General features: G+C 33.5%; 1 protein-coding gene across 3 annotated transcripts in view; it reads right to left on the reverse strand.

Moving 5' to 3' along the window:
- Positions 1–20,376, reverse strand: part of LOC145268368 (N-acetylglucosamine-6-phosphate deacetylase-like) — a 118,748-nt gene extending 98,372 nt beyond the window's left edge. Inside the window, exon 1 of one of the 3 annotated variants that reach the window (XM_080123916.1) lies at positions 20,203–20,376. The gene's annotated coding sequence lies outside the window, so the exon portion shown is untranslated. Of the gene's footprint in view, positions 1–16,819; positions 16,884–19,919; positions 20,028–20,202 lie in introns of those variants that run through there. The other 2 variants (XM_080123918.1, XM_080123917.1) reach the window with 2 other exon arrangements.
- Positions 20,377–21,043: the final 667 nt, after the last annotated feature.

Here is a 21,043-nt window from a genome sequence, read left to right on the forward strand (position 1 = left end):
TACTCAATTACAGTTTAGTAACACATTACTAACATGTAAAACAGACATTAAACTAAAAATGATGAAATAAAAACATTATTTTGGGTGTTTTTTGTAAGCACATTTTCAATAATAAGTGTCATAATAAATATGTTATTGACATTTATCCATTTTTATTTTAAATGTGCTTTAAAAATAGATCTATAAATTAGACAAAAAAAAAATGGCAAAAAAATTGAGATATGAATGTGTGCTTGCTTGCTTGATTCACAACAGGAAACGTACAAGAACAGTGGATAGCATCGAAGGATCCACAGTTGACCAGACTTGTGTGGATGAAAAGGCCTCTAAGAGATAGGATGAAGAAATGAGGAAGTTGAAAAGTGTATCAAATAAAAACAGAAAGGATGGAACAAGTGGTGAAAAGGTTTAGTGAAGAAGGATAAATATCTGGTAAAAAAGAGGACAATAAGAAAGATAATATACAAAGCTAAGACGGTGGTGGAACAAGTGAGGTTGTTAGATATATGACCAAAGCAACAAAATATTCAGTTTAGCTAAACAGATGGCAAAGACATATTGTTGAAGAGAAGTGTATTTGAAGTACAGATTAGATGTGTGTATCAGCTGTTACAAATGAGAAGTATATATGTGTCTACGCACTGTTATACATGAGGAGAAGTGCATGCTAAGAAAAGCACATGTGTGAATGCACCGTTGCATGTAAGAAGTTCATGTATGTGTATGCACTAGATATGGCATAATCATGTCAACATACCAGTACAAGAAGGTAACCATTTGGAAATAGCAGGTTTTGTATGTAGATAAACTTGAACATTTCCGCAAATAGTATAAAAACCTAACAGTACCTCCTCTGACAAGGATATACATGCAACTGTCGATCACTTGTGAATTCAATATTCCCAAGACACTTCCTCTTCTGGAGGAAGCTGTTTCAACTTGTCTAAGGTGAATGCCACCGGATATGTATGCACTGTTATGCATGATGAGTACAAGTACGGTTGCACTGTTGCATTTTATGAGCCCATGCCCTCTACCTCTCTCCTTTTTTTTTTTTTCTTTTTTTTTTACATTTTGTTATCAGTTTGTTCAAGCTGGGGATGGGGCATCCTACTGGATGCTAGACATTCACCTGCTGTCTCATACGCCAACCAAAAGATCTCTTTAAGATTCTGACTATCCCTTTAAGTGTAATTGTTTGGATCTCTCTTGCACTTGGTTCACCGGGTATATTTGCCAGGTATTTTTTTAAAATTCTTTTGCATGTGTCTCGTTGCTCTTATAATTACTGGAATGATGGTGATCTTCCTAAGATTCCAGTTTCTTAGCATGTCGTGCATAAGACTTTGGTATTTTGTTATCTTTTTCCTCTCCGCTCTGTTTAATCCAGTATCATTGGGATGTTAACTTCCACTAAGGTTGTTTCTACTTCATTAGTCTATGTATATGCATCTTCATCTAACTCAGCATTAAAGAAATGGTAATACCACAGTATGTGAAATCGCCCTTGTGAAACAGTTCTCAGTAAGAATCACAATGAGTAGGTCAAAAGGGCAAGAATATAAAAGTTATTGCTGAAAATAAAAAATCCAGAATAAAAAAAAATGACTTTACTTTCATAAAATCAATTTTATCATAGAAATAATATGTGTAAACTCTGACAAAAAATATTTCCTATTTAGCAATGAATACAAAAATTTTAAATGGCTAAAGCAAGGCTAATTTTTTTTTTTTTTTTTTTTTTTTTTTACAGTGATCACCATTTATCAAGGCCCGGAAGCCAGTCAGGGATAAGGGTTATTGCAAATACATTACGTTAGTGTGGAGATTTGATGAAGTGTTTACTTAAGGGGGTGGTTCACCAGGAATTTGTTAACATTGGACTTGAAGACATCCAAGTTGTAGACTGGTGGGAAGCAGGCAGACGGAACAGAGTTCCACAGGCATGCAGTTCTAAGAAAGAAGCTTTGTTCATGGAATCCGCGTTTTGATTTAGGCACAGATATAGAGTGGGGGAAATTTTTCACAGTGTATTTAGCTAGATGAGTGTTTTTCGTGAATAATTGGCGAGGGGGGGACCAGAGATTGGAGTTCAGACGAGCACCTGCCATGGAAATAACGATAAAACAAGGATAGGCTCGCAATAGGAGTTGTAGAGTGGTTTAACCATCATACTGTAGGTAGGTGTACAGGTGTAGGTAGAAAAAGAATTTTTTCACAATGGTTGCTTTGTATTATGAAACTATTTGGCGTGTTTTATATTTTGGACACAAGAAATTAAAATTCATTATCTTGGTTTGAATGCCTTGGATGCCACTGGCAAGAGCTGAGCTCATATTGGCCCAAAAGAAATGTAATCCCAATAACAATTTTCAAAAATGACCATTGGACTAAACAAGGATTTTATTGAGGAAAGAAATTCAGAGTATAAATAAAAAAACATAAACTTCATAAGCAGATTCTCGTTATGAATGAAAATAAATTTTGGACTATTAATTTCATTTAATTACCATTATATAGGGCAAAGCTAAAAAGTATTTTATTTATGCCCTTTCTTTATGTTCTAGAAAAGAACTTTTATTGACAAAAAAATTTGGATAAAAAAAAAGTTAGATAAGTTACATATATTTTATGTAAGCAATAAATACAAAATTATTTTAAATTTTTCAATGAAAAAAGTCATATTTTGGAAATAAGTCAATTTGTGACACTTCTACACTATTGGGGGAAATTTTGGAAATCATAATACTGAATTTCACATAAAAACAATGGTATCTATGTATTCCTTGGATTTTTAAGATGATTTTATCCAAAAATTATGAAAATCGATAAGATAGAAAATTATTTATTAATGAAAATAAAAAATAGAATTTGATGAAAACGATCATGAGACAGGAGAGTTCAAAAAGGAGGTAATTTTTCGTTTTATTTAAACAAGATGGCTGCAATTTTTCACCTGCTAACACAATTAAAGTTGTTTTGTTTAATAATTCAATAATATTCAGGTAATTTCGACTGCATAATTTGGAAGCTACCATTGCAACTTATTAGAATTGACAAGAAAATCAATAGAAATCCTTGTTTTTCATCTGAAAACTCCATTTATCAACTACAAAATCTCATCCCAATTCTGTAGAAGCGCCCAATTTGTTTATGTTAGGGGAAGGCACAAAAGTTCAGTGGCATCAGATGCAGTGTCATACTAAAGTTGATCCCTTCAGTTGCTAAATCTACATTTGTCTCATTATCTAATTATTAAGTTGAAAATCTGGATTTTTCCCCAACAGACTGCTGTGGTGTTGAGTAGGAATTGAAACTTTTGATGGAGTTAAAATGAGTTGGGTGCTTTTTAAAAGACATTTTTTTTAAAGACCTCCTCGACTTCAGTGTGTAGAATTCAGAATTTTTTTTTTTTGCTGGCAAGAGTCAGGAGTCTACCTTCAGGCTGGGATTAAAGTTTAGTATTTGACCTGTCTCAAGACACTGAACAAGTCCTTCTACACTGAGGAAATTTTTATTCTTGTCCCAAATCCAGAGTGTTCCCTTTTTGTGTAGCTGTATTTTCCCCATATTAAAAACTGACCCCATGTTTAACCACGGCCACCGAGAGTAAGAAGAAGGCCTGTTAACTAAAAAATGGCAGGGGCAATGTAGGTAAGATTTATCAGACTGTCAGTACTATATCAGGGCCATTCAAAAAAGAGCAATAAAACATTTTTAAAAAGAAAAAGGAACACAGTTCGATTAATACTGAAACTGAACTTTATCCATTATGAAATCTAAACATTATCTATGTAAAATTAAGTAATTTTAAAGCAATATACAATTTAATACTGATAAAAGTGAATTATGAATTTAGGAAACAAAGAATTAAATAACATATTAAACACCAACGATGAATAATTTTAAAAGTGAAAACAAACAATAAATAATTTTAAGAATGAAAACAAACGATAAAATACAAAAAAATGAAATAAAACAAATAATTAAAATACAAACAAACAATAAAAGTTACTAGTGCAGAAATATTTTTTAATTCAATTTAGAGAAAAATCACATGGGTTGAATGTTTTTTTTTTGGGGGGGGGCAACTTAAGAGATTATTCGGACTAATGTTCTCATCTTGCGTGTTTATTTCACAACGTTTTATCATCGAATTTTGACTTCTCCTTTATTACATCCTCAGGTCGAAAATGATTTTTTTTTTTTTTTTTTTTACAGTGATCACCACTTATCAAGGCCCGGAAGCCACTCAGGGATAAGGGTTATTGCAAGTACATTACACTAGTGTGGAGATTTGATGAAGTGTTTACTTAAGGGGGCGGTTCATTAGGAATTTGTTAACCTTGGACTTGAACACATCCAAGTTGTAGTCCGGTGGGAAGCAGGCAGATGGAACAGAGTTCCACAGGCGTGCAGTTCTAAGAAAGAAGCTTTGTTCATGGAATCCGCGTTTTGATTTAGGCACAGATAAAGAGTGGGGGAAACTTGTGGATTCAGCTAGACGGGTGTTTTTCGTGAAAGATTGGCGAGGGGCACCAGAGATTGGAGTTCAGACGAGCACCTGCCATGGAAATAATGATAAAACAAGGATAGGCTCGCAACGTCTCTTCTGTGGGAGAGAGGTTGCAGGGTAGAGAAAAGGGCATCCCCCACTAAGCCACGAAGTCTATTTTGTACTCTGTCAAGGCAGGATAGGCTGTTTTTAGCAGCTCCTGCCCAGATATGGCAACATACTTAAAAACATAATTAAAGAAAACATTCATACCATAATGTAAACTATTGTTAAAATATAAGAAAAGACAGTAAACAAACATTTACAATAATAATAATCACAGTGTAGTATCTGTTCTGATGCTACACTTCATTTGTTCTGTCTTCGGTCAGTGGAGGAGAAATCCTTCATGACTGACACAATTTTTATTTTATTTTTGTTCCTATCCAGTTCCCCTTTTTGGGGAGCTAGATTTTCCCACATTAAAAACCGACCTTGTGTCTAACTGTGTCCTCGTGGGGAGGCAAGTAAATAAATTTAAAAAAACAATATTTTTGACAATTATTCTCATGTAAAAATTATTTGTTTATAATTTTAAAAAGAAACAATCAATTTTAATATATAACGCTCAGTCACTGGTAATTTCATTAATAGTCGCATGGTGAATAATTTTCAAAGTGACTTTAGAAAAAATATAGAACTTCAAAATAATTTGGAAATACTCAATGAAAGGTTTTATTCATTACTAAAAAAAGACATTTTGACAATTATTCTCATGTAAAAATTATTTGTTTATAATTTTCAAAACTAAAATTAAATTAAATTTTCAACCTTCCTGATAGACTTTTTAGCCTTATAAGAAAATAAACAGTTAAAAATATCAACATAATATTTGCTGTATTAACAATAAATAGTATTGTTTCTTTAATTTATATTACGAATGTTATCAAACGTTATGAAAGTACTTGAATACAGTTCTAATTCAATACACGTTTAATTATTAACAAATAATATTACTTACTTTACTATATTTAGTTGGAATAAAAAAATTTTCCTTCTAATGGTACGTATCTAAATTGAGAAAATTTAGGAAAAGAAAATGTATGTACTTTGGGGACTTTTGGATAATTTCCTCGGTAATTTGGAACAACGCAAGAATACACCATGTTAGCAAACTGAAAACTAGAGGAAACTGCTGCTGATAGCCTAGACCATATACCTACAACTGAATCTGATAATGGCGTCACGCTGTCATGTGCATTGGCCTTCTTTACTCTTGGTAGCCACGGTTTAACTCTGCCCTCATGGAGAGGCAAGTAAACAGATATTCTGGAATTTATTCTATTTTCATCTTTTTTTTTTTTCAGCCAACTATCCACCTTACCCCACCTTTGTAAGAGTGGAAGCCAGATTTTTATTTCAGCTAGTGCCACACCTTCTACTGTTAAAGTATGTTAACTCTGTTCCAACCTTTAAAATTTTGTCCCAGTTTTTTTGTTTTTTTGTCCAATAAAATTAAAAGAGGTTAGATGTCTGCACAAGTGATTACTGAAAAGTATTTCTTGCAAAGTATTTCTATGTTAAAAGTAAAGAAAGGAGAAAAAAAGTTTTGTATGCGTTTGTGTACACATGCTTGTGTCTCCTTAGAGATTAACAAAAGATAAGTAATGAAGAGGAAACTGAACTATTTATCTATATCAATACAATCATAAATTTTTGATCAGAAAAACCCATATATATTCAAGAAATGCAAATTTATAGAAAGCAATAATACAATGCAGAGATGTAATGGATAAACAAAAACAGAAGCAAATTAAAATATATAATAGTGGAATGCAGGTTCACATTTAATATATAATATATATATATCGCTAGATTCAGCCACTCTGGTGAGTCGTAGACGACGAAACATGTGTCAGTGGATAATTGTATTTTAAAAACAATACATATGCCGCTCCCCATTTGGGGGTACCAAATTGTTCAAAGGGAAAATTATTCCCAACTCGCATTTAGGTAAAAATGCACTTTCGTATAAATAATTGAATTCTTTCAAAAAGTATCATTAACAAAAACAAATAGACATATATATATATATATATATATATATATATATATATATATATATATATATATATACACACACACACACACACACTGTGTTTTTATTAGTGTTAGCATGATCAGGTGGAGAATCGATATAAATCTAAAAACTACTCTTCATCAGAAATGCGTTTGCACTTTTATAAATTTTACAAAGTAAGGTATAAAAATTTAATACCTTACTTTGTAAAATGTATAAAAGTACACTTTGAAGATAAATAAATTTCAAATTGAATCTTGTATCTTTATTTTTAAAGCCTATAGTAAAAACATTTTAACAATTTTCATGCCTTGGATGAAATGCTTTTCTAACTTGTATCGTATCTTTTTAAGATTATATTTGATTTAATTTATTAATTTGGATTAAAAAAAAATGAATGTGATTTTGCATGTATTTATAAAAACTCTCCTACTCTATTTCAGTTTGTATTTCTCCTCACACCACAACTTATTTTTGCAACCCCCCCCCTTTGTATTATTACAGGTCTGAATCTTCTGTTTCAGTTTGTATTTCTCCTCACACCACAACTCTTTTTTGCAACTCCCTCTTTGTCATACAGGTCTTAATAAGGAGAAAATCTTAATTTTTTTAACAAAAACTTTAAAATAACTAATTTAGATTAATTTTTTTTTAATTTCTTTCAGAATAGAAAATCTTTACAATTTAATAAGGAACATATTTCATATAGATTTCATTAAAAATATTCAGTAGATAATGAGAAAAATAGAGATGAAAATTTAAAAAGGAGTGTATAACTGGTTCCGGTCAATAGTAGTCCTTGTCAGCAAAAGTCTTTGTTATTGTTATCTATCATTATTATTATTATTTAAAACATTTTGTGTCCTGCTCATTCATGCGAGGACTAATATATATATATATAAGATAAAACATGTTAAAAAACACTTTGAAAAAGAGTTAAAAACATATTTAATCTGAAAAGGAAATACTTGATAAATGTTTATTATATATATATATATATATATATATATATATGATGATTGCAACGTCTTTTCAGACGAGTGCCACTCCCTCAGACACTTAAAGTCCATAGGCTTAAAAATGGCTTCGGTCATTGAGATCAATTATTACATGCTTCCAGCATTTCAAGCTTCCACGCGTCACAACTTTTCCATCACCACAGGACCATTTTTATAGACAAATGCCTGAGGGAGTATCTATACACAGATGATGTTACAGAGTCTTAGCTTTGTACGACAGCTAAGTCTCTCTCTCGGTTCAAAATATTGAGAACAAGCAAGAGCAAGATAGCCAGCAACAAGCTAAACTGCAGACCAGCTTAATGCAGGTACTGGTCTTCCGCTTTATGGTTTTTTTAAATCAGAGATTTGTTTCTCCTAGAAAGGTTGCCTTCACCACGGCTTACGAGAGCCCTCTCCACCCCAACTCAGACATACACACAAACACACACAGTGCTAGTTGGCCGTTGACCCCGATATATATACACATAGATAGATTATATATATATATTCCCCATGCATGGAGTAATGTTGCCACAAATTGGCTGATGTACCAACCACTAACTTCTCTCTCTTGATGCAAAAAATTATTTCTAATCTAATAGGTACCACACTGTCTACCAAGTCTCAATTGTCACATCATTGTAGTGTTTGTATTACAAGTATTTTCACAGAATGTAACTTGTAACTAAAGCTTTTTCAAACTTTTAGTGTACGATAATTCCTACAGTAAAAGACACTGCCCTACTACATCAGGTAAAAGTGCCCTTCTATTTAGCAAGCGTAAACGCTACAAATAAAATTCCCAATGTGAAATGCTTTCTTACTAACATCACAAAACTCGAGTTCACCCAAACTAGGGTGTATATCACTGAAAAATATAAAATTAAAATAAATTTTAAAATATATGCATCTACAACAAAAAAAAAGGAACCAAAAAAATTGAAGTATGAAACACCTTTTTCCTGATACGAGTGCTTATTGCCAAAAACAGTAAAGATTAAAATAAAAATTTTAAAATATGTATTATTTAGATTAGTCAGACTACTGTTCTCATCTTGAGTGTTATTTTTGTTGAACTAGGGAATCTTTCAAAGACTATCATGACAGATAAAGTACTAGGTAAAATTCAGTTCTGAGTGACACTCTTCTGAGGGTTAAAGGTTTAATCTTCAGTGCAGGCGATACTAAGAATACAATTGTGAATTCCTTAAGACTTTTACCTGGTCATGGCTGATGGAACAAGAGCATGCTATTCTCGTGGATTAAATAAAAGCTTCCATTCGAAATTCTATGCAGATTTCTGTGTTCAACAATATATACCTGAAGAAGGTCAGAGGTTACATAAGCCAAAACATTGTATGAATGACACTGAAGAGAACAGCAATCCAAATAATACAAATTATCTTCATCTCAAAAATTTACTCTATGACTTATAATACATAAAAATATTTTAATCTATATTGCTTTCATTCCATAAAAGTGAAGTTAAATAAAACATCAATAAAAATGGTTATTTTCTGTAATAGTGACACTCTTGAGATGCATATATACATTCATACACATCTATTATATAAATATCAACTGTCTGTTTAAATGTATGTATGTATGTATGTATGTAGGTGCTTGATCGAACTCAATGCCTTAGCATTGAGGCTCATGTTATTAAGCATAGACTGAGATGGAGTGGACATGTGGTGAGGATATTAGACAGTTGACTTCCCAAACAACTCCTTTATCGTGAGTTCGCTGAGGGAAGACATCTGGCTCAAAAGCCTAAATTGAGATTTAAGGATTGTTTAAGATCCGCCTTAAAAAAATGTGGGATTGATGAAAGAACCTGGGAGAGTCTTGCTTTGGATCGCGGAGGGTGGAGAAGGACCTTGCAGGGAGGTGTGGGCAAGTTTGAGGTGGATCGAACCCAGTATGAGCGGCTGAAGCGTGATATCCAGAAAGGGAGAGTGAAAGGAGCCGTGGATGGGAGGGGGAGCCAAATTGGTCTGGAGTGTGAGGTGTGCGGAAGAATATGTCTTAGCAGAGCTGGGCTGATGAGTCACCAGTCTACTCATCGGGCCACAAAGCAGTTTTGAGTTGCCAGAGTTAATCTGTGTACACTGCGGGCGAATGTACAAAACAACAGGTGGTTTTAATCGGCATTTGATCCTGCATAGAAAAGAACCGCAAGAACGTGCTGTTAGTGGTGCACATGTCTGTACAATGTGTGCTAAGGAATGCCAGAGTTTAGCAAGGCTTAAAAGCCACATTCGTGCAGCCCATCACTGAATGTTTTCGTGTTTCTATATACCTTTTTTTCTTTTTTTGTTGTGCTATATCGAGTGATGGCAATGTTCGAAAGCAAATTTGCTGCCATCATGTATGTCTGCTTAAAACTTTTGACAGAGGCGACAGATTTTCACAAGATCAGTATCATTTTGAAGCTCAACCTTTGGACGAGAAATATCGAAAAATTGGTCAAAAGCATTAATTCCTTCACCCTCAACTGGGCACTTTTCTACAAGGAGGGGTCGCTTTTTTCCACCAATATTTTCGAAAGTCATCCCCTCTTTACAATTGTCTAGCCTTAATTTAAACCTACTCACTTCCGGTTTGGCGGTGGGCACAACAACAAAGGCATCACATTTTTTTTTCACATTCTTTTCCTCCTTCGCAGTACGGGTTCGAGCCTGCCTGCCTACTACCATTTTTTTTTTGGGGGGGGGGGGCTCAACACACCTCCAAATACCCAGGCTAGTATATATAAGTTTATGAGAAAAATATGCTAATTCAGTGATATTTCACCTGTTTATATGCCAATCTTTTAATTTATGAAGCTCGATGTAACTATGAAACATATACACATAAATGAGAAAAAGTTTATATTCCAAATCTCAAATGTTGTTCATCATACCGTTTATTTTTTAATCATGTTAAAATGTTCAATTCTTGATAGCACCCGTTTCATTGCGCAGAATCATTCATGTAATTATTATGTCAACTTTTTTTATTTATTCCTGCTCTTACTCATCAGAAGAATAGAAACATACATTTACTAAATGAACTTATATCTAAAAGGTCACTTTTTTTTTGTCAAATTGAGTGAAATAACTTGTTTTTAAATAAAATTTATTTATTTTGATTTTTTTTCCACACTCTTATTTACTTATGTAAATTATTTTGATATTTGATATAAGCCATAACACTTATTAAAGGGTTAAACCCATTTTTATTTTAGTAATCTTAAAAAAGAACTATGTAGAAACTATAATTTGAGTTCTTTAACCTCTTCCTTTTTTTTTTTTTTTTAGAATAACTGGAAGTTTTTAAGATACTGCAACAAATTTATGTCCATTTATTGCAGACTCTGAAACCATTATTTACAGGAGATTTTCAGTTGCGTATTCTGATTCCTTACATAAAAATGCGCTTATGGAAAATTTCATAGCTTAATCTGGTGTTTTAACAAAGATATAACATTTTTACTGAAAAATTAGTGAAAAAAATGTGACAAAATGCATATGGTTTAAAAAGCAAAAAATACTCAACCATACAAAGCATAGAAATAGTCATTTACATCAGTTATAAATTCCATTATTTTACAATGAAAATATTTATAGCAAATTGAAAATAATCTGTACATGAAAATAGATATTTAAAAGAGGTTAAATCATATTTTAATAGATATAAAAAAGCTTAGATATTAGAGTAAAAAAATGTAATTAAATTTCATTCAATTTCAACTTGTGATAACTCATTTACATTTTTGGTTACTTTGGTAGAACTTGGATATAAACAAAATTTAATCTTTTCTTTTTTATATATATAAAATTCCTTCCTTTGTATCATTTTTTTTACAGGTTATTCAAAGTTAGATTACTGTTTTCAATGATGGATGATTTATTTTTAATGGCTTTTTTTTTTTTAGCTTAATACATATTGTTTATTCCTATACATATAACATCAGTCTCATCTTAAACAAAGAGGGCCACTCATCGATATGATCAGCTTAATATAGAGTTTTAAGTTGATTTTTACACAAGAATCCAAGTTGAAAACTTTAACGAATTAAAGGTTTGCTGAATGAATATTATACGATCAAAGTTGCACTTCCATGTAATTTTTTGTGAAAGAAGCTAGCAAAGGAATAACAATAACTTAATAACTCCTTCCATTAACTATAAAATTATGAACTGAAGTTATCTTTTCCATAGCTAGTGTCCTTCTCGAAGGATTATAAAGATGGCGACTATATTTTTTCCAGACAAGTTTTTATTTTGGAATTTTTCATATACAATGAAACTTACTATAAATAGTTTTTAATGTTTTTTTCTTTAATTAAATTATCGTTTACATAAAAAAAAATGTTTTGGATGGTGGAAAATGTCGAAACACATTTCAGTCTAATTTACACAACTGAAAGAGAAATTAATGTGTTTAGTTAGCGTGGCAAACCAAATTTTATTGTCTAAACATCAAAAAGTTTTTGTTTTTTATTTGTACTAGCAAGACCTGTGGAACTTCCACAGAAGCATCTTTCATATGTAATATATTGCTGCTAGGCATTCTTTGGACGTTTAGTGTATGGCGATCCCACAATATTATTGTAGCCCATTTGTTAAAACTGTAAAAGTATTTATCTAATCTGATTAATGTAGTGTCAGAATATATCTGGTTATTACAGTTTATCTCCAATACTCTTCTAAGAATCTATCACATATTTTTATTGTATGGACGTCCAGCACAAACGGAAACCCCATGATATCATTGTACCATCTTTAAACAGAACAGATACTACCCTGGGATCCTAACCAGAAGACCAAGAAAGTATATTTTAGCTTCACATATGGCCCAAAAGCATCATCATCATTTTTTTTTTTTTTTAAATTGAAAGGTTCTACTTATAAACACAAAAATAGGAACTGCCCAATCAAATGGAGCCACATTCTGCTAGCAACTAATTAGAAACCGAAATTGCTCCATAAAAATATTGAAACTTTTAGCATTCCCAAATATAATTTTTTGTGTCTACATGAGAAAGATGTTCGTGGTTTACCTGCTAAATTTTAAAGTCCAAGAATTATACAGAACAGCTACCCACCAAAAACTGTTTTTCATCTCTAGGACTTGTACAGAATAGCTACCCATCTTCCGAAAAGGAAAATAAAGAGGTAGGCAGCCTTTATCACAAAGAGTGTAATTTGATGCAAAGTCCTTTGCAAAAATTTGGCTTTATCAAATGCTGAGAAAATCACTTCAGGTTCATTGATGTGGGTTGGAATAGAAGTCTCACATCTACCAAGACATTATGTTTTATTCAATAAAACTCATGGGAACCATACACTTGCTCAGTCACTCTAGACAACAGATTAAGCATACAACTCTCTTGCATTTTCTTTAATCCTTTTGCAGTGGTTGCAGAGTCTTACAGATGACTTTGATTCCAGAACATTTATTTTATTGAAAGCAATCGAAATAACGGTTTCTGTGAGCAATGGCAGCAGCACATTCTGTGTTGTACCACGGTCAGCAGTTTGGTTTCTGTTGGAATTTCTTGGAGAGCATGAAACTCTTAACACTGATGATTAACCAATCGGTTATATTGGATGTGATATGGGAGAAATTTTTTTCGAACATGGAATGCAGAGAAACTTTTGATATGAACAACTTAGAGCTATCCCAGTCAGTCATATGTATTGATACAGTGTGTGATTGCACTTTGTTTTGACCTTTACTGAGAAAACTGAGTGATCAGAAGATCCCAGCAGAAATAGAAAAGTGGACAAGCATTATTTAGAACAAGTTGTGAGGAAAAGATTAAAAAAAAAAAACATGCAAAACATCTATCAGCATTGGGCACATGAGTAGGTTTGTTCAACTGTATTTTTTTTTTAGAGGATAAAATTTTTTCACCCAAACCCTAACCTAGTGTCAACTGTCTTTTCACATTTTTTTTTTTTAAACTTTCTGAAAAATATATTTGGGTAATTAATTCCTATTTCAGTCACATAAATTATTAAAAGTTGAAAGAACACACATCCAGGCCAGATCATTTTCTTTACCAACCACCAAGATGTTCACTCTTCACTAACAAAAGATAGACTAAGAACACATATGAATGACATAGCATTTAAAAAAAAAATTCTGTGAACAAAAATCTCACTCCTTTCATTCAGCAATTTAAAACTGCTAAGCGTGTTTATTTAACATAATCACAATTTTCACCTCAAAATTAAACAGTTTTAGGTTCACTAACATGCAGCCACTGTTTCCTTGCAGCGGTGATTGCTAGTCATGATCACTTATCCTTTGGTTTCTCCACACAAGCACCACAGTCCCCTTTGATCCTATGATCACAAAGGCAGCATCCCAGCAGCAGTCATTTTAACCGAATGCTCCTTTGCAAAAATAAAGCTTTTTCAAAGTGATGGGCTGCTTCGGAGACGTGTTTCCACTTCCACATCAAGTAAACTGTCTACCTCTGTTTCATTGTCATCAGAATCTTCCTCCAATGCGAGAACATTGTAGTGGGGGACACAGGTTCTTCACATGTCAGTTCTATGCACCAGAATGGCTTATTTTTGTTACTAGACTCTGGCCAAATTTTGTGGTACACCAATTCTCCAGTGCCTTTAGTCACACACAATCTCCAACCTGGTAAGGGCCATGTTCAGAATATGATGATGGCATAACATCAACCCCTTTTACCTGAACTTCGTAATAGTAGATTGATTTGGCTGTTACATTGTCTTTTGGGATCATCTCATGTCAGTATACAGACTTTGGTATGAAACTATCTTGGTAATTTGTTTTACGAGAGGCGTGCAATAAGTAATGCCCCTGACCTACTTCCAGTTGTCTGATCTAGCTGAAATTTTGCATGTGCAATGATTTATATCTCTACGGGTTATGTGGTAAATTACAGCTCTGAACTAATTGTGGTTTCTGTTTTATAGGTGTTTGAACTGAGTCAGTTGTGAAATGGAGCCTGTTGAATGTCGAGCGGTGATCCGGTTTTTGTATTTGAAAGGACGTAGACTACAGGAGACTTTTGATGAAATGAAAGAAACTTAGGGTGATAATGCTCCATCATATGCCCTTGTAAAACGCTGGCATCGTGAATTCAAACATGGCCAGAAGTCTGTGGAAACAGCTCCCACACCGGGTCGCCCCCCCCCCCTTCTGCCATTGATGAGGCATCTGCCTGTCAAGTTGACGCTGTCATTTTAGAAGATCGGCGCATTAATATTCGCACAATAGCTCAAGATGTCAAGATTAGTACAGGGTCTGTGGAAACTATCATTCATGACCATTTGCATATGCATAAGGTGTCTGCCAGATGGATTCCCAGGTTGCTCACACCATTCTAGAAGCGAGAACACGTCGAGTGCTCGAGGATGAATTTGGAGATGTGCCAAGAAGAGTCAAAGTTTTTCAAAAGACTGATTACACAGGATGAAACCTGGGTCCATTACTATGATCCAGAGACCAAAGCCCAGTAAATGTAGTGGAAGCACTTACTCACCACCTCCAAAGAAGGCAAGGGTGCAGCCCTCCGCTGGCAAGGTCATGCTCACAGTCTTCTGGGACCAGGACGGAGTAGTGATGACAGATTTCCTGGCAAAGGGTACCACAATTACAGGAGCCTATTATGCTTCACTTCTGAGGAAATTAAGGGAAGCTATCAAAATCAAGAGGCGGGGCAAGATCAGCAAAGGTACCCTCCTCCTGCAGGACAATGCTCCGGTCCATGACTCGCATGTCACTAGATCAGAAGCATGAGCATATGGTTATGAAATCCTCCCCATCCTCCCTACTCTCCTGACCTTGCACCCTCTGACTTTCACCTCTTCCCAGCCATGAAGTTGTTTTTGAAAGGAAAGCGGTTCCCAGATATGCAGCCTTGATTTCTGAAGTCACGTTATGATTGGAGGACCAACCTGGAGTGTTCTACAAACACGGTCTCCAGAGCTGCATCAAGCGATGGGAGAAATGCATAACTCTGGGTGGTTCCTATGTAGAGAAAGACTAATAACTGTGCCAAGTTTCGTTGCTCTACTGTTATGGGAAGTGGGTCAGGGGCATTACTTATTGAACGCCCCTCGTACAGTACAATGACATCGCTCTGCTATGCCATTCCTGACAGAGTTATACACATAATGATGTCTCAGGCTCAGGCTAATTTATCTGTGAACATCTGGAATTCTTTACTACAGAAAGCTCTGTCATCATCACTGATTAACTGCTGTGATGGGTTACACTTAAAAACAACCACTTTCAATTGATGAATCACACTTGCCAAGTTCTGCCATGCCAGTTCCCCTACATGGAAAACCGCGACAGACCCTAATATGTAATCATTATGAAATGGTAAGCACCATAATGTCTAATGTCCATCCCAAACCTCTGCAAGTTTTTTTCTTCTCCCAGTGGACTGGTGCTGGATCTACCAGTTGGCATTCTACGTATGACCAAGTGTTGCTTTCACCATTGTTGGGCAAACAGTTTTAGTAAAATAAATAGTGGATCATACTCCTGGGTGTCCACTACTTTTGTAAATAGCCATGATTTAGGCCACATCCAGCTCAACTATATGTACAGTACCGATCAGGGTATGGAGTCCACTTTTCTTCTTCATTGCATGACATGCTGTGACATCAACATCAATTGATTGACCATATTTTGATTTGATATAACTAACATCATGTCCACCGACAGTTTGTAATCCTTCACTAACTCCTTGAGCGTGCTCAAGCATCTCTTACCAAGCCAAGTGTGAACTCATGATTTCCAGATGAAAATATCCAATACCTAGTGGTACATGCAGAGGCCGTCTTTAGTAATTAGTTATTGGTTTTGAATCTCGCTAGGTCTAACCACACTGTGTGTATGTGTGTGTATGTATATATATATATATATATATATATATATAAAAGTGAACATGTGTGTGTGTCTGTGTACATTTCCCTACGCAATAACTCCTTCAATTATTAGTCTACAGACTCGAAATTGGATATACAGGGTACTGAGATTTGGGAAAATCTATGTGATCGGTTTTCGGACAGAAACGTGGCTGTTAAGGGGTCAAAGTTCAACGATTTTACCTTTGAGAACTCTACCAAACTCCTCCGACCATTTGGGGTCTAAACACTTGAAATTTTAGATATAGGTTCCTTGGACATGGATCTAACTTAATAACTTGATTTGAGCCAAAAACAATAAATGTTAAGGGTCAAAGTTAAAAAGATTTACCTTTTTTTTGTTTTTTTTGTTCAGCATACACATCCAAACACCTGGGCAACACCGGGCACCCATCCTAGTATATATATATATATTACTTATTTTTGTAAAAGAAATTATTTAAAATAAAAATTAAAATTAGTACAAAGCTTTTCTTAATTTTCTTAAACTAAAATAGATAGGTGACAATCATTGCCTGGATCTGTGTCATCCAAATTAAAAAATAAACCTAGATTTGGATAGTGTAGTAAAAATTTACACAAAATAAAGGATACAGTAGCTCAGTATCTTTCTAAATTCACCTTAAATTGATGCATTGTTAGCACATTTATTGCATTTCTTGGCCATTCTAATATCCAGGGATCCTTATTGAGAAAGCAACCCTCCTCCGAGTTAATTAAAATTGGCAATGAAATAGCTTCTGTTGCTAGCGGTGTAAAGCTCTTCCTGGTGCAGTAGTGAATAATCCACTTCAGAGGGAGATCCTAATGATCATCGAAGAAGTTGTAAGCCAAAGCCGGATCACTGTGTAATTCATGGAACTCATGGAAGAAAAGGTTAAGCATTTTGAGCTGGATTTTGCCAAAATATGGTGACAACATTAAGTAGGATTATTGACAATGTGAATGTGGTATTGTGGTGATTGAAAATAGTTTACGGAATTAGACAAAAGCAATGACACATGACCTCTATCCAATTTGACCTTATGCTACATCTTTTGTGCAATTTGTTTAAGAAATTTTTGTACAATTGATTGTAAAATTATTCATGGATAAATAAATCGAATCATAGGGCAATCCCATAGACCCTGCACCATTGCAGTGAATATTTGAACTCTTCAGTGCGGGGTGGGGGTGAGGTAGATATGGGAGCAAAATAGGTTTTATTTTTTTCTTTAATAATGTAAAATTCAGAATGTAATCTCAGAAAAAAAAAAAAAAAAAAAAAAAAAAAAGAGATTTTGTCTCGGGTTACACCCATCCACTGGCCTAAAAAAAAAAAATAGACTAAAATTTAAATGGCCCGTTTTGGCTAAAACAGTTCAATGATAAAATAAAGCCGTCACTGGACAGTCAGTTAGTATATACTTTACTTAAAACAACTTTTTCATTTTTTCCCATAACTTAAGGTCAATTATCCATGGCCTTAACGAAGGTTGTGCAATTACTCGCCCCCCCCCCTCTACACATGCACTCCGTGTTAAAGTAATAGTTAGAAAGTGGGGGTGCTTATTTACAATGGTAATCTGTTAAACCAACGCATTTCAGGTGAAAACATTACATACATGTCATGGCGAAATTAATATAAAGTTCAAAAAGTCACGAAAATTGATTTACTAGATGTGTTAGATGGAATTTTAACAAAAAATCATCCACAAGCACAACTCTGTTCTGAAATTTATTGGTTTAAAAATGGTGGACCCTTAATTTGTCAAGGGTTATTTCCCCTGTTTGTAATACAGAATTGATCGCACAACTTTTCCACGTTAAAGCATACGATGAAACTCGATAAATTCTATTTTTCCTTGTATTTTTTCTTTTCTTTTTTTTTTTTTGCGGAATTATTTTTCGTAATGTTTTGGAATTTATACTAATTTCGCCATGACGCGTATGTACGTAATAATGTTTTCTTCTGAAATGCGTTAGTATAAAAGATCACTAATGTAAACAAGCACAAAAAATAAATAAATTTGTGAATAAACTTTATTTTTAAGAATTTGAACCAAACCAAACAGGCTTTGCCGAAACAAACCTAAAACTTTGGTAAATATATAATAAATAAATTTAAAAAAATAAAATAAAATAGTCCGGTTCAAATTCTGTACAAGTATCTTATTCATTTTTTCTTTTTTTTTTTTCTTTTTTTTTTTTTTCCAAGGTTTTTTGCAAGAAATTATTGTTTGAGATTATATTTTAAGCCTCCTAACCCAACATTTAAGGTACATCTACAGAATTAGAACCGAACAGTTTTTCTTTCTTTCATTCTTTCTTTTCGGGTTTGTATTACTGTGTACACAGATCCGAAAAAGTTGTCAAAAAAACAAACATATAACAAATAAATGTTATCAAAGGCAAGATAAGTTACTTTTCTGCCAAACTGGATATATTTTTCGTGTTTTTATTCAATGTAACATGTTTATTCAGCTGGAAAAGCATACAGTCTTTACCGATGTATTGGAAAATTCAAAATGGCGCCCGACACTCTCTTTAACACGGTAAGTCCAGGAAAAGATGTTATAAATAATAAAGTAGACAAAATACTGTTAGAAATTCGCTCATTATATGTTACCGTGACATAAGTTGACATATATTCGGTGTTTTTTAAATAGTATTTTATCTAGTTTATTATTTATAACACGTTTTCCCAAACTTAACATGTTAAAGAGAGTGTCGGGCGCCAGTTTGAATTTCCCAATACATCGGTAAACACTGTATGTTTTTCGAGCTGAATAAACATGTTAAATTAAATAAAAACAAAAAAATGTATCCAGTTTGGTAGAAAAGTAACTTATCTTGCCTTTGATAATATTTATTTGTTATATATTTGTTTTTTGACAACTTTTTCGAATCTATGTGTACAGTAATACAAACCCTTCTTTTCTAATAAGCACGGATGGGGTACATTTTACAAAACACGGTAAATAAATTGGGTACTCATGCACTTTTTTTATCCGTGCTGAAATAACGTTATTATTTAAAAAGCCATTCTTAACATGGGGAGGTGAGGGTGTTTTGTACCTATTCTGTACTTTAACCTTACAATTGAATAAAAAAAATTTAAAAAAAACATAAAACTTTAATTAAACTTGGAAATACGATTTAAAAAAATAACTCGGATCAATCAGTGCCAAAAGTTGGATACCAAACTACAAGAATAAATACATTTATTCTTATAATTTAGTGCTTTTTCTATAAGAATGTTTTTCCTTATATATAAAGATTTACAAGACAAAAGACTAAATGTAGGGGTGTTACTGAACGAACGGTACCTAGCAAAGATATAATTAAAATAAAAACGTGTATCATCATGTTAGACTTTATTTGTTATCCATAAAATGACAACAAAAAGTAAAAACCGAAAGTTTTACATATTTTGATACAAAATAGTTTACCTTTTACTTTGTTTTATCTTATTGTTTTTCGTTTTTTTTTTTGGTCCGGTAGTAGATGTTTTTTTAGTTCCATACTACAACAAATGGTTCACGTTACGTCCCACAAAAATGCCTAGAGAGTAATAATAAAGAGGAAAAGACAACAACAATAGAATATATACATGTATTCATACATCCCTTAAAATACACTTTTTAAAGGCGTTTAAATAAAACGTTTAACTTAATAAAACGTAAAAAGTGACTATTTAGTTTACAAAAAAAATCTGTTTTTGTTTTTACCTACCCCAAAAATTACGTCCCTTGCACTCGGTTGAGTTCCTCACTTATGAAGTGTTTGTTCAAAGTTTATTTATTTATAAACAAGAAGGACAACTCTTGTTAAACTGTGACTGGTCGAGCAGACGGCATTTGTACACACATACACACATACTGACACATAGTGACACAAAGGCATAAGAAAGAAACCCAAATATGGACAAACAAAAAAAGTTAGACAAACGCGAACACATACACACACATGCGCATACATTTTTATAATTTGTCAAATGTTAAATTATTTGGTACTCTTGCATAATTTGACCCGAATTCTCGTGAATTCCCATCAAGCATGGATCGGGCGAGACCGGCAATCATCGGTGTCAGCCGAGCCCGAGCGTTGTTCAAATGTTGAAACGCTTCCTCGACTTTTTATTTTATTTATTTAATTTTTTTTTTTTTTATGGTTTTAGTAATTTTTAAGGTGATATTAAGGTGAGGGGGGGGGGAGACTTTTTATTTTCTGATTGGTTATTTATTACTCTGGCCTACCCGACGTTGCTCGGGACCATATAAACAATGAGAAAATTGAAGTTGATTTTTAATATAATTGTTATTCTTTTGAGAGAGGAATTTTTAATGCGTATGTATTGTATCATTTGCTATTTCAAGCAAAGGAATATTTTACCTACCCTATGACGGCTATTACACATATGAAATAACTGTACCTTCCCTAGGACAGGTAATTTACAGAATGTATATGAAATAATTTTACCTTTTTGGGACGGGTAATTTGCAACACATATTTAAAATATGTGTACCTACCTTCGGACGGGTAATTTATATACATATATGAAACAATTTAACAT

The sequence above is a fragment of the Euprymna scolopes genome, chromosome 43 (genome assembly GCF_053919585.1).
Source record: "Euprymna scolopes isolate OS-2025 chromosome 43, ASM5391958v1, whole genome shotgun sequence".
NCBI lineage: Eukaryota > Metazoa > Mollusca > Cephalopoda > Sepiida > Sepiolidae > Euprymna > Euprymna scolopes.